This window comes from Lathyrus oleraceus, chromosome 1 (genome assembly GCF_024323335.1).
Source record: "Lathyrus oleraceus cultivar Zhongwan6 chromosome 1, CAAS_Psat_ZW6_1.0, whole genome shotgun sequence".
Lineage (NCBI taxonomy): Eukaryota > Viridiplantae > Streptophyta > Magnoliopsida > Fabales > Fabaceae > Lathyrus > Lathyrus oleraceus.
The window spans coordinates 280,768,476-280,782,591 of record NC_066579.1 but is presented as its reverse complement, the minus strand read 5'-3'; positions in this window follow the sequence as shown (position 1 = coordinate 280,782,591).

Genomic DNA, 14,116 nt, shown 5'->3' with positions numbered 1-14,116 from the left:
CCAATTTGGGATTAAGACAAAAGCGATTAGAAAAAGCTAAGTTCAGAATACCTTTTCAAATTGCAGCATCAAACAGGACCAATCCAATACTGAACACAAAAAAGTGTTTTGGCAGAAACCTCTTTTGATCCCCAGGTACCAAATCAAAACCCTATCTGCAGAAGATAAATAGGCAGAAGAAATCAGTAAGAGGGGCGATTCGAAAATGAAGTGGAGGCGGAAAGGAATTGGAAAAAACCCTAAAGCTTGGAGGCGGAAAAGCAGAAAACTCGAATCTTAAAATCAAAAAACAAACCTGGATTAGAGAGGCGAAGAAGGAGGATTAAAGCATCGTGGGAGCTATCTTCACCGCTGAAGGTGAGATTTTTCACTCGACCCTCTTTTGAACCATAGGTTCGTTAACATCGTGAGCGATTCTGAGGAAGACGTGAGGTTTGGGAGCTTTTGAGATAGGGGGTTTCGATGAGAGATGAGGGATTGAGGTTAGGTTTGAGAGCGATAGGGAGAGCGATTGAGAGGGAGGTTTGTGAGTGAGATTGGGAGAAGAGAGGGCGAGAAAGCTAGCTGAGGACGATGACTCTTTGAGTCTGTGTTTACTTTTGTTTTTTTTTCATTTTCTTTTTTTTGTTCCCTTTTATTTATCCCTTTTTTTTGATAGAACAATTTTGAAACCATTACTTTTTCTACGTTTAAACTTCCTAGATTTTTCATTTAATAATGTTTTCATTTACTAGTGTATTAGTATAGTATTTTACTATTCCCAACTCACCAGCCTCTTAAACCCAACAGCCAAGCGGCTGGGTTTAATTAGGGTAGTCCAACAGTTTTTCTTCTTTATTAATTTAGTTTTTTTATTTTTAATTCTTTTTTTATCTATCTTAGTTTATATATTTAAGCTAGCATTAAGATAGCAATTAGTTGGTAAATGGCCTAGTGGAAAGGAGTGGTTTCTAGGTCTTTAGTGTAGTGGGTTCGATACCCCTATGTGTAGTTTTTCTTCTTTTAACATTTTCTTTTATGTTTATGCTTTATTACTCATAGTTTTTTTATTATTGTTTAATAGCATAGATTTGTTTTATTAAATCCATCATGCATGCAAAACCATTTTAAAACTATAAAAATCATTTCTTTTCTCGATTCAATATCGAGCCCATTTTCACACCCTCGTAAGTCGATTGCTTTTTAAGCATCGCCATCAACCTCACATAGCTTACTCTTGGGCTTTCTTACAATGAGCCGGTTCCCTTGCACTTACACTCATACTTTGCATTATTTGTTTGTTTGGGCCCGATTTAATTATTTCATGATCTTGAATCCCCATTTGACAAAATGTACCCCACTCCCCCAATATGTATATAAATTTTGTATTGTTTTATTTCTTTGTTTTAGATACTAATACAAGAGTAAAATCAACAATTTCAAAAAAAATACAAGAATATGACTCGATCCAACGTCGAGTATTTTCTCAATAAACAAACCAATTCATTTCTCCTTCCTATTCTATTCCATTTCTTTCAAACTCTCATCAAATGCTTGATCCAACGTCAAGCCCTTTTTTCTAATCAAAACTCAAAAAATATTAATCCCTATCTAAACATTTTTCAATAAAGGTGGAAGTGAAACGTGGTGTATACCACGCACTCCTGAGACTAGGATTCGAGATGTATATCTCGCCAATCCTAGCTCTCGCCATCATCCAAATTTATCCATTTTGTTTTCTCTCAAACACTCATTCAAATTTCTCTTAAACGTCCATCAATACTTGATCTAGTGTCAAGTCATTTTTCACAACAAAAACTCAAAATACCTAATTCTTATTTAACACTTTCTCAATAAAGGTGGAAATGGAACATGGTGTATACCATGCACTCCTGAGGTTAAGATTCGAGACGTATGCCTTGCCAATCTTAACTCTCGCCATCGCCTAAAATTGTCAATGCGGTTTCTTCAAACCCTTTCCCAGTCAAATTCTAAAATACTTAATTCCTATCTTAAACACTTTCAATAAAGATGGAAATGGAACATGGTGTATACCATGCACTCCTGAGGCTAGGATTCGAGATGTATATCTCGCTCATCCAAGTTCTCGCCATCACTCAAAATACATCAAACCAATCAAACTCATTCTCGCCGCCGTGCGATTAATCAAAAACCTTTTTCATAAATGAAAGATATATTGTCTTAAGTGATACAAAATAATGTTTCGGCCACGATTGTTGAGTAGAGATAAATGACGTTTTTCCGAATGTAGATCTATAAATCCGTTCGATGTGTGGTATGCGTCCACTCCTCATCTGTTTTGGGTAAAACAATGTTTTCGTCGATTAATACAGTATGACTTTCGCTAAAATCGACCAACAAACAAACATTTTCTACCCAGAACTACGTAAGCCTTGATTTCTCTTTTGAGATACGTAGGAGCAGGATTTTTAAATCTTGTCAGGCCCACTAATAAAAAACTTAGGTTTAGTCCTTCGTTAAAAAAATCCAAAAACATTTTCCCTTTCTTATTCTTTCTTTCCCACATAATAATTTGAAAAGCCTAACATTTCAAACTAACACTAACACACACAACTGACCTAATGGTTCCCGTTGAGTACAACGGACGTGAGGGGTGCTAATACCTTCCCCTTGCGTGATCGACTCCCGAACCCTGATTTGGTTGCGACGACCATAATCATTGTCGTTTTGTTTCTTGGGTTTTATCGATATTTCCCCTTTCCTTTTTAGGAATAAATAAAGTTCGGTGGCGACTCTGTTCAGTCCATCATTGCGAGCGTGCGATCACGCTTCGCTTTGAAGTCGTATCCCCATTTTTTTCGAGGTGCGACATATGGCGACTCTGCTGGGGAGATGGCAAATCCCTAAGTGAGTCAAGCCTAGTTAGGACGTCTGTGTGCCTTTGTTTGTTTAATTATGTGGCTTTTCCATTATTTATTGCTTTTTAATATCTTTATTGTTATATTGATATTTGTTGTATATTTGTTCCACCATGTTGGGTACTTGGATCTTGATTGCAAACCATGTGGGAAAGACTCTACACCCGAGTCTAGAGTGAAAAAAAAAACATAAGATAGGACGATGGTTGAGTAGTACGGACTCCCGAGGTGGATACTTCGTAAGAGTCGGTACGAGAACCTCACTTAGAGTAGATTCTTTTGCAAATATTGTCGCCCGAGGTGTATACCTCGTAAGCTTCGATGTTTCAAAGGGGTCCATGACTCTAAGAACCTTTTAGAACATTGAAACTCTGGCCAACTAGAAATGATGGTTGCGTAGTATGGATTCCCGAGGTGGATACCTCGTAAGGATCGATACGAGAACCTCGCTCAGAATAGATTCTCCAGATGGAGTTGATGACCGGAAAGTATTTTCCGTAAGCGTCAAACAGTCTTTTGAATCCATGACTCTGAGTATCCTGTCTAGAACCCAGTCGATGGTTGCGTAGTACGGACTCCCCAGGTGAATACTTCGTAAGGGTCGGTACGAGAACCTCACCCAGAATAGATTCCCTTGATGGAGTTGACGACCGAAAAGTATTTCCCGTAAGCGTCAAACATTCTTCTGAATCAATGACTCTGGGGATCCTTTGTAACGAAGCCCTAGATCATACCCGGTGAGAACCCCGTTTTGGAAAAGCAATCAAATTTATCAGTACCTCAGACTTTTGAACCCGTGTAAAAAAAACACAAATGTGCATGGCATGCATTGCATCCATTCATATACCATTGCATATGCATTTGTCATCATGCATTTCATATCATTTCTCGAAAATACCAAAAAAAAACTCATCTCTCCTTTGTCCATGAAGCAAAGTGATTCTCAACACGCGTTAGAACAAAGAACCATGTCTCAGGGGATGATGGACGAGCTAAGGAAAAGCCAAGAAGCGCTGAAGGAGGAACTTAATCTTTTGAAGAGTCAAATGAGATGGGTCTTGGAAACCCTACAAGTCTTGTTGAGAAAAGAGGGTCACCCAATATACACTGCTGCAACAAAGAGAGCTACTACCCCGCATCCATCCGGTGTTACCTCAAGTCAAGGGAAGTTCTATGTGGCAACTCCTCATTTACCAGTATATGGACCTCCCTCAAGACGTCATCATCAACATCCTCTGGCTATTGCTCCTCAAAGTCACCAAAGCCAGGTTTAGAAAAAAAATCAGAATCAGAACAAGAGGAACAAGGATCACAATGACTCGATTCCGGTGCCATATAGCAAGCTCTACCCGCAACTGATCCAAAATGCTTTGGTGACCCCTCGAGCTCTCGCACCTGTGTCACCATACCTGCCATGGTACAATCCAAATGCAACATGTGAATTCCATAAAGGAGCATTGGGACATGACCTGGATTCTTGCTTAGCGTTGAAAGCCTTGGTGCGAGGGTTGATTAACAAAAAGAGCTTAATCTTTGAAGAAGATCATCCGAAGGTCAAGTGCGAATACCATACTGGGACAATGGGGCACCCCATCGAGGAATGCAAGAGTTTTAAGCTCAAACTGCGAGGACTGATTGACATAGGGTCACTAACACTCAAGGAGGAAGGCTCAGGTACATATACCTTGATTTCTGAGCCAGGTAATGAGAAAGGGAAAGGACCCTTGAAACCCCTCAAGTTTTTGTACCACAAGGAAGATGTCAGGGATGTGGCTAATGAGCTATCATTGTTTTCTGGTAAGAGCATTGAGATACCGCCTTGGATTTCCAATGTCACGACCCATACCAATGAAAGAAAAGGAGAAGTGAGTAGTGGATCCAGGAGGGTTGCGTTCAATGATGAGATTGAAGGAAAAGAATTTGAGGATCATCATCATGTCAAAAAGCTGGTTAATCCCAATCTTCAAGTTTGAAGAAATCAATTCCCTAAAGCTGGCAATCATTTGGCTGTTTCAACACTTCTTTTGTAGTTTCTTTACATGTTGGTTGTTATTTGCTTTTAAGCATTGTTGTTTTATTTGAATTGGTAAGATTAATGAAATGTTTATGCATCTTTTGAATTAATCCATTCGTATTCACTCGTTTTTCATTTATGTTAAAAAACAAAAACAAAATACTCCTCTCATTCACTTTTGTTTATCAAACTGTTGTGTTAACAAAGATTGGAAGGAGGATGATGAAAACGAAACACCTGAAATTGTTGTGGTATGCTTTTGAGTAAACCTTGTCGATGATGTAAGGCATTGTTTCAAATCCCCAAACACTGGAGTGATAAGGATGTTAATCCCTAGACAACCACTTTGAGCCTAGAAGTTGGTGTTTATTTCGGATCTAAAACCCTTAATCTTAACCTGGGGCAGGGTAGTTGTGTTCAGATAGTTTGATCATGCATCCGATCTTTCAAAAAAAACCGTCCATATGAACACCCTCCAATTAGGTTCAACCACATGTTATCCTTCGCGCACATGTTGAAGTGTCGAAGAAGTTGAGAAAAGCTAAAATTAGTGTTGGTTGATCGTCATCCACCAATAATGTGGCAGTCAACACCTTTAAAAAAATAGAAAAAAGCCCACTAGGTCAAATACCACAAGATGACTTAGGCAAAAGTTGGGGCATCCCGATGGACCAAAAGCTTCAAAGAAGCGGTCCAGGCAAAATTAGGGATAAAATAAATCAATCAAAAGAGGTCATTAAATCCTCGACAAAAACAAAATAAGGTGACTGCCATTCCAGAAAATTCGTCTTGAATCCTCATCACACCTTCGAACCCTCTTGGAAGTCGAGTGCGTGTATTGAATTAACTGAACGTAGGAACTGGAGATCATCAAGAAGAAGGGGTGGGTAAAAACAAATTTTGAGCCTTATATCCTTTTGTTTCAAGAAACCGCGAACCAGACCACGTTACAACCCTTAAAAGACCTAATTGAGGCAGGGTTTATTTTGAAAGCATACTATAACAAGGTTGTGTTAACTTGACTCCAAACGATTTTTGTTAATCATTTGATAGCACCAACTTGTATACTGTGAATGACTTGATCACCATTGTGTTCTTATCAACGACTCGTTCACTGTATTTCACCCATTCATATCAATAAACTTTGAGTTCAAATTTTTGCATAAGCATTGCATTAAGATTACCATTTTTAAATGCACAATCTTATTTGCGAGTCAACACTTAGCATCAAAGAAATGCCAAATATAGTGGAAAAATTGATAAAGTGAAAGAAGTCTAGTCAGGGGCAAATCACAAAACCTCAAAGGAAAAGGGTACCTTACAAAGGATTGGGGAAATTCCCAAAACCCAAGGATCTTGCTAAAGTCTTAAACCTCAAAGTCTCCAATTTAGCTTGTAACATAAAAAACCTGGGGGGAGGTCCAAGGAATTCCTAGAGAGTATTTGGAAAACAAGGCTTAAGGTTTTATCGATACCCAAAAGTGGGAAGCCTATGACACCATCATGGCTTTTCTCATCTTTGGGTTAATTATTTTTTCCCAATGTATAAGATCTTGTTGATAGGGCGACCATCAGTTTACTTTGGGATATCAAAGTGTCATACCCTAAATTTTATCCTAGGTTTTTCACCCGCATTCGCGTAGCATAACCAATCCATTTTTTCATGCATTTCATCAATTCAAAGCATTTATTAGAGTTTAGATGAAAAGTCAGGAGTTTAACATTTTATCCGATCTTGATGACATTCGTTCAGTCATCTGTTGATTAAGAAGTCAAAATACTTGATTTCTCAATCTCACTACATCATTTATTTCCATTTGCACCGTGTTTCAGAGGTTCAGAAGGTGACAATCAAGAGTATTGGTGTCATCTAAATCTTTGTAGATTTTTAATTATGCTTGAGAATCAGAAATAAATGGTCCGACAGTGATTCATTTGCATCTGATTGTCTATCCGCGATTATGCAGTTAGTATAGTGCATCCCTAAGACCATTGCATTTTATACTCATTGTAACATGCATTTTATTCTGTGTAGCACTTAAAATATCACTCAGAATAAACTTTCGAATCTACAGACAGACCAGACAAATCGTTTCTCATCTATACGTAAAATTAGTGAGCAAAAAATTTCAAAATTGTGCTTGCAGACGTCGGTTTTATTAATCTATGGTTCGCGTAGTTTAACCTGACGTGTTTGTTTTATTTTTTCGACTATTTTTTCGGTCGCATTCTGACCAGCCTAAACATTTTAAACCAGACATTTTTATTTTAAAATCTGATCAAAACATGTATTTTTCCGAAAAGTTTAATTCATGATGATCATTTTAGTGCGCTAAAATTAATTTTTCGGAAACTTTTATGTCCGATCTTTATTCATTTTTATTCAATTTTTTTTTGCCAAATTAGTTAATGGTATTATTTAGAGTTAATAATATTCTTTTTTAGTCAACTTTATTTTTATGTAATTATTTTTCTTTTTCTTTTTATTAAACTTTAATTTTAGTTTTTTATTTTTATTTTAGAATCAAAATTTATGTAAGAAAATAGTAAAAGTGAATCAAATGAATGTTTCGAGAGGACCACTTCAAGGCAGTCACACAGCATCCTCCAAGGGGGGGGGGGTTGTTTCTTCTTCATGCAAGCAGAACGTTGATTCTTTTGGTATAATAAATGTTCTTTTCTTATTCTCATCTCCACCTACAACAAACACACCAACATCAAAATCCTTTTCCATTTTCCATCATCCTCCACCTCAAAACCCTACGACAAATCACCAAAAAGTATGCACACATAACCACCACAAACGACCCCTCATAAAACCCTTTTTCAACCACACATAAACTCCATTTCTTCAACAAATACCACAACTTACTCTCTCTAACAACCACCCTCATTCATCTTCTACAACACAACTTCAACACACCGTTAACAACTTTCCAAAAACAACCACAACAGCAATTGCGGGTTACCCTTTGTCACTGATTAGTAGCTACCGCAAACCACCACAATTTCTTTCGGTTATGACATAAAAAAGTGCCTACCAAAACAACCTCAAGTCTAGCCATCCACTCACCTCACTCACCGGAAAACATAAACCGCCACCATCAACGTTCAAACATCATAATCCTTAAACTTATTACACAAACATTATCATTACCATGTAAAGTCGATGATGACGCTCACCATCTCCATCATCGATCAACCATTTCAAATAAACAACAACCGTTACATAATGTATCTTCAACCCTGACAACCACCGCGTCCTCTCCGACACATATCATTACCTCTCTGCTATCTCTACCACTGAGAATCACCGCTGCAAAATCTCTTTTTGTCCGCCACACAATCCAGATGAACCACCTTATTCTTCTACCACCTCTTTCCGAAAAAACCACAGTCATTTCTTTTTGAGGGTGAGTGAAGGAGAAATCCTTTTTTTGCTTTCTTTGTTGTTATTAATTTAAGGAGAGGAGAAGATTCTTGTTTTATTAAAAGTGATGATGATGATAAAAAAACATATGTTTTACTGTGTTGAGGCTGATAAAAACACGATGAGGAAAAAGAGAAGTTAGTCACCGCACCCATAATCGTTGCACCTAATTGGACACTTGATTTTGAACTTATGTGTGATGCAAGCGATTATGTGGTTGGTGCGGTTTTGGGTCAAAGGAGAGCTAAATTTTTTCATGCCATCCAATATGCTAGTAAAGTTTTAAATGAGGCGCAAGTCAATTACGCAACAACAGAAAAGGAGTTACTAGCTATAGTGTATGCATTGGAAAAATTTAGAGCTTATTTGATCGGGTCCAAAGTTGTAGTTTACACCGACCATTCGGCAATCAAGTATCTGCTAACCAAGCCGGATTCCAAATAAAGACTAATTCGTTGGATTTTGTTATTACAAGAATTTGATTTGGAAATCCGGGATAAAAAGGGTGTAACACCTCAAAATTTGCCCTCCTCTCTTGGGACTATCTTAACATATTGCATAGCATTTGTAGGTCATTAGGCATTGCATTTGTGCATATCATGTGGTTACATGGAACAAGTCATCCTCCTAGGTCTTGATCAGAAGATAAAGAGGTTAAGATGCAAGCTAGGGTTTCATTGGATTGATCATTAATCATCTGAGGATGTGTGGTACGAATTAGGGTTTTTTTTTTATTTCTCAAGGGGGTTGAGCTTCATCTTGGTTGCAATGATACATCATCATCATCATGGTTTTGTCATCATCCCAGAGATTCAAGAGATTGATCAGATACCTTGAGATTAGGGTTTTGACCACCGGTCAACCCTAATCAGTTGAATCAGTTGTATTGGGCCAATCAGGGCTTGGCAAGGAGATGGGGTCTACAATGGATATGGGGATCATTTTATTTTTATATTGAGCTTATGGAAGCTAGGGTTTCATGGTTGAGCCATTTCATCAAGAGTTTGAGGCTCAACTTGATCAGTGCACAGCCAATTCATCTATCAGTTAGAAAAGTCAACTGTGGTCAACTGTGCCTGAATTGATGGATTTAGAGGTGGGAGAGGGCAAGAGACACTTCATTCATGTCTAAACAAGTTTCATTTGACATTTCAAACATCAAGAATGAAGAAAATAAAGTCAGATGGAAGCTTTCCAAAAATAGAAAGTGACTTGTAATTGGAAACTGCCAAAAATGGAAAGTTTTTCTCCTCAAAATTACGTGTCCAAAAATGCTTCAAATGAAAATTTGTTCAACATGAAAGTTGAAGATATTGTTCTCCCATTTCCAAAAAGTCCAAGAACACTCATTTCTCATGTGTGGTTGGCATGTTATGATCAAATCATTTTCCAAAAATATTGAAATTCAAAGTGGCATAACTTTTGAATGGAATGGCCAAATTGGGTGATCTTTCTTTGAGCAAACCACATTTGATGTGTAATTTCATGATGCATCATCGCATTTCATCAAAAATCATCATAGCAAAATGGCCTTTTTCAAGTGATTCATTTTGAAAATTGGTGGGAAAAATGGTGAATTTCCAAAATACATGGTATTTGCATACAAAGCCTATTCCAACACATCATAAACATCCAATGTGACTTGTTTGAACTGGTTTTTACTGTTGCATTGGCTGATTTTGCAAAAGGCCATTTTGGACATTTATGCATAAATTACATTTTGCTAATTTCACTTGAATTTGCTAATTGTGATTAGCACTTGGATTAGCATGTGGTATAAAACATTAATCATAACAGAAAATGCATAATCAGAAATCACAATTTCAGATCTAACAAACTTTTCACCAAAATTCTCTCAATTTTCTCAAAACTTTTTCACACTTTTTCATCATTTTTCATCAAGATTCATCATCCATCGTGTGCTTGCTTGCTTGATCCTTCTTCTGCAGGACCTATAGAAGATATGTTTCAACAAAATCGTGGCAAAGCATTGGAGATTTGGAACTGTCATCATCGAGTTCATCCATGGCTTCTTGATCATTCTCAAAGCTGGTGCATAATTGAGCTGAGACATCCATTCCAATCAACTTCTACATCATTAAACCGCATCTGTTTTGGCATTAGAGACCTTGAAGCTCACGATTCCAACAGCTGCTTCATCAAGAGGTTAGAACTCGATTTCAATGATTCTCAAAATCATGATATGGCTTGTGTAGATCTAAGTTCATAGAGTAACATGCAGCTTGTAGTTTTGATTTTCGTTAGGTTTTGAATGAGATATCGCGATTTGAACTTTGACCTAGGAAACTTCTTTTGATCGATCCGTGAAGCATGATTAGAGTTAGGACAAATGCTAGTTAGTTTCATGATCTAGGTTGAATGACGGTCATTTTGATATAAGGCACGATGATTTTGGTTGAGATTTGTCCATGTTGAGTTTCTGGAAATTCTGATTGATGAACATGAGGAAGAACGATGCCAGGACGCGTTTTGATCCGAATTTGTTCATTTCGTTTTGAATTTGGTGTTTCCCGCTGCTTCTGTCCAATCCCATGCTGCCACTGCATTAGTGAAACGCAGCGTTTCACTCTGGCCGTTGCATATTTACAAAAATGCCATTATCACATATTATTTCACATTATATCATTTCTTTTTTCATTTTCATTTCACTTTGATCATTCATCTTAGAAAATTCATAAGTTCTTCATTTTTAATCCAAATTTGATGAGAGTTTTTTCACTACTCTCCTTGTGATGTGTAGTTTTTTATGGTGATTTTTAATATTTTTGTGCACGTGTGGAAATATAAAATGCCTAGGGATTGTTTGAATGTGTCATTTGTGTGTATGTTTTGCCATATTGATCATGAACTAATGATGCCTTATCCAAAATTGGTGAAATTTAACATGCATATTCTTGACTCTTTTCTGGGGATTTTGATGTATAGTTTGCTAATTTTGCTTTTCTGGATTGAAAGATATGATGTGATCAAGTTGAGTGTGACAATGTGTGTCACACTATGTTATGCCATGTTCATGAATTTTGTTTCCATGCCTATGCTATGTCTTTTTCCCTGGATTTTTGCATGTGATTCCATCTGTATGTTTGGTTCAACCATGATTTTTTGTAGGATTTGTTGATACATTTCCTATTTGATTGGGATTTGTGTTTTCTGTTTAGTCATTCTTAGGGTTTTCTTGAGTGGTCTACTTACATGCCTTGCAAAATTCTCATACCTTGTCATATGAAGATGAAATTTTGTGGAGTGGTTATTAACATGTTTAATTTCATTTTGGCTTTGGTCCCATTCATTTATCATGTTTTTTCACTGTTTTATGATTGGTTGAAGTTGGTGCTTGTTTTGATACCATGTATGAGCTTGCTTGAACTTGTCTGGACTTAGTGAATTTAATTTCCATACTTCCTCTGGTCCAAATAGCATGAAATTTGATATGCTACTCCTTCAATGTGTTCTGTTTAGGCTTGAATTTTTGTGGAATTTATTGAGCTGTTTTGATGTTGATTTGATGGTGATCATTCTGTTTGCTCTAATGTGATTCCAAAGTGCATAGTTTGGCATGTTTTATATATGAAATGGATTTGGTACATAGTTTTGGTGTGAGACCAATTGGATTCTCTTCTTGCTTGATAAATCTTGGTTTTGATCAATTTTTACTTGCTGTTTTGAATTTTTCATCTCCTTTTGACCCTAGGCTTGTCCTAGTGGTCTTGTTTCTCACGTTTGAATGTGATTTTCAGGTTGAAGAAGCAAATGCTTTGAAGAGTTTAATTCAAGTTGATTGAGTTTGGTTTATATGCTTGTTATGGACTAACTTGGTTTATTTTGTAGGATGCTTGACTCATTTCATTTGGGTTTGTGCTTGGCACACATGATTGATTGTGTTGTCTGTTGGTTCTTATCTTGTCTGTTTTGACTCTGTGATTGGTATACTGACTGAATTAGATTGATTTCAGGTACTTTAGTCGCTAACAGTTCATCTTTGAACTTGCTTTGTGTTGCTGCTTGGTTGTATAAACCAATTGAGGTAGACTCTCTTGTCTCCATGTAGTCTGGAAGACCTGGCTTGTTATTTAGCCAGGCAACTGTCTGAAGTCCTCCTTAAGAGGCGATGTTTGTGATTGTTTAACTTTGTCCCCAAGCAGGAAAAGACCTTGATTAAGGAAATTGGCAGAACCCAAGGGATGTGCAATCCATCCCCTGCTATTCTTGTTGAGTCGTCCCTCTGCTCACGCCACTGTGTTGATGCATTGGGACATTAACCCAAGATCTTGTACATTTGTACAGTCGAGTCAGAGTCATGAGTGTAGAAGGGTTCCCACTTTCTGAACCCACACTCCTTTGTCTGAAGCTCTCCCTGGCCAGGGATAAGAGCTGTGAGGCACACCCCTCACTCACCTTTCATCTGGCTTCACCCTGACTCTCAATGTCAGGGTTAATAGCTAACATCACCCTGACACAGTTGTGTTGCTTTTGCAACTTAACCCTTGATTGAGCCCACATCTGTCTGTATATAGTGTGTGCTAACTGTGAATGTTTGATTTGTTTTGTTTATGCTTGCATGCTTTGCTTTTTCCTGGTTAGGATTAGCTTGCTGTTGTGCGAGTAGATAGCGAACCATAACATAGGGCAATGATGCATGATAATATCTAGGCTCGAGTCCCGCTCCCTAGTAGTGTGTCTCCCTTTGTATCTGGTGAGAATTTCTTTCCCGTTCAGGGGAACTATGTCGCCCTGATCCTCATACCAGATGAGGTACGTAGGCAGGAGACCGTGCGAGGTCTCTCCGGGCACCTTTTTTCTTTCTTGTGTGGGTTTGCTTGACAGCTGCTAGGCTCGAGTTCCCGACTCCTTAGTAGCTTGTTTGCTTGTTAACCCTCTTGTGTGTCAGGATATGGATGTAAGCCCAGTGATTGGCTGTCCGTATCCTGAGTGTGTTTGTTTGGTTCGGAAGCCGATGTAAGTCCAGCGATTGGCGTTCGGGTTCCATGTTTGCCTGTGTTTGTGTGTGTCTTGTTTCGGCGTGCGTGAGCCGAACTACGGCAGCTCTGATTCTCGTTCCAGACGAGATACGTAGGCATAGGATACGATATCCTAGCGAGCCCTCTTCCTCTTCTCCCCACCTGTGTTGTCTTCAGTGTGTGTGTGTGTGATGTTTGTTTTAGCAACCTTAACCTATCTTTTAGAGCGTGGATCCCGTCGAGTACGAAGGATGCGTAGGGGTGCTAATACCTTCCCTTCGCATAACCGACTCCCGATCCCATTCTCTTTGGTCGCGAGACCATGCTTTTCCCAGGTTTACTTCGAGCGTTTCCTTTCCCCCTTTTGGGATAAATAACGCACGGTGGCGGCTCTGTGTTGTTTTGTTTTAGCCCGCCGGTTGTTTTTCGCGGATGCGACAAAGGGTTCCGAAAACTTGGTAGCAGATCATTTGTCCCGATTGGTTAATATGGAAATTACAAATAAAGAAGAAGAAGTGAGGGAAGAATTTATGGACGAAAAGCTTTATGCGATTCAAGTGAGGCCTTGGTTTGCCGATTTTGATAATTATAAGGCAACCATTTTGACACCGGAAGACCTCACTAGTAATCAAAGAAAGAATTTTTTAGCGGATGCAAAGTACTATGTGTGGGATGACCCGTATTTGTTCAAAGCGGGTGTGGACAACATTTTAAGAAGGTGTGTGACACTTGAAGAGTCAAAAGATATCCTTTGGCATTGTCATAACTCTCCGTATGGAGGTCATTATAGCGGTCTGCGAACATCCACTAAAGT